The sequence below is a fragment of the Solanum tuberosum genome, unplaced genomic scaffold (assembly GCF_000226075.1).
Source record: "Solanum tuberosum cultivar DM 1-3 516 R44 unplaced genomic scaffold, SolTub_3.0 scf00178, whole genome shotgun sequence".
Taxonomy (NCBI): Eukaryota; Viridiplantae; Streptophyta; class Magnoliopsida; order Solanales; family Solanaceae; genus Solanum; species Solanum tuberosum.
This window is the reverse complement of record NW_006239102.1, coordinates 138,462-139,447: the sequence shown is the minus strand read 5'-3', so window position 1 is coordinate 139,447 and position 986 is coordinate 138,462.

The following is a 986-nucleotide window of genomic DNA, read 5'->3' as shown; positions in this document are numbered from 1 at the left end:
GCCTACGGGTTTGAGGCAAACCTACCACGAAGTCCATATTGATCTCTTCCCACTTCCAAATGGGGGTATCAATATCTTGAGTTACACCTCTCGGTCCTTGGTGCTCGGCTTTGACTTGTTGGCAATCAAGGTCATGAGTTGGATAATTCTTCTCATGCACCTTGAGTTGTCTCGAGGCATAAGCTATAACCTTACCATGCTGCATGAGGACACAACCCAAACCCACTCGGGAAGCATCACAATATACTACAAACCCTTCGGTGCCCTCCGGTAAGGTCAAAATCGGAGCGGAGGTGAGCTTATCTTTCAACAATTGGAAGCTCTTTTCACAAGATTCCGACCATTCGAACTTGGACTTCTTTTGAGTTAAGGCCGTTAATGGAGATGTAATAGATGAAAATCCCTCAACAAACCTCCGGTAGTAACCGGCCAAACCCATAAAGCTTCGGATGTCGGAAGGATTCAAAGATCTAGGCCAACTTTTGACCGCATCGGTTTTCTTTGTATCAACTTCTATACCCTCACTAGAAACAATGTGACCAAGGAAAGAAACCGATCTTAGCTAAAACTCGCACTTGCTAAACTTAGCATAGAGTTGGTGATCTTTGAGGGCTTGCAATACTATCCTCAAATAATTCATGTGATCATCCTCACTTATAGAGTATATCAAGATGTCATCAAATCTGCTATGTCTCTTTTCATTCCGTTCCACCAATAAATCTCACGTAAGTCGCAATACATTTTGGTGGCTCCCGGATATATAGAGTATCAGGACCCATGGGCCTCCTCTAAAATTGTCTCTCTTAGGCCATCCACATCCGGCAAACATAATCTTCCTTGATGCCTAAGCACCCCATCTTCTCCTTGAGAGAAAGTTTCTATTGCTTTGTTGAGAACCGACTCTTTTAGTTCCATCAAAATAGGGTCAAGATGTTGCTTAGACTTCACGTCAACAACAACCGATGACTCGGAATTATGACGGACCA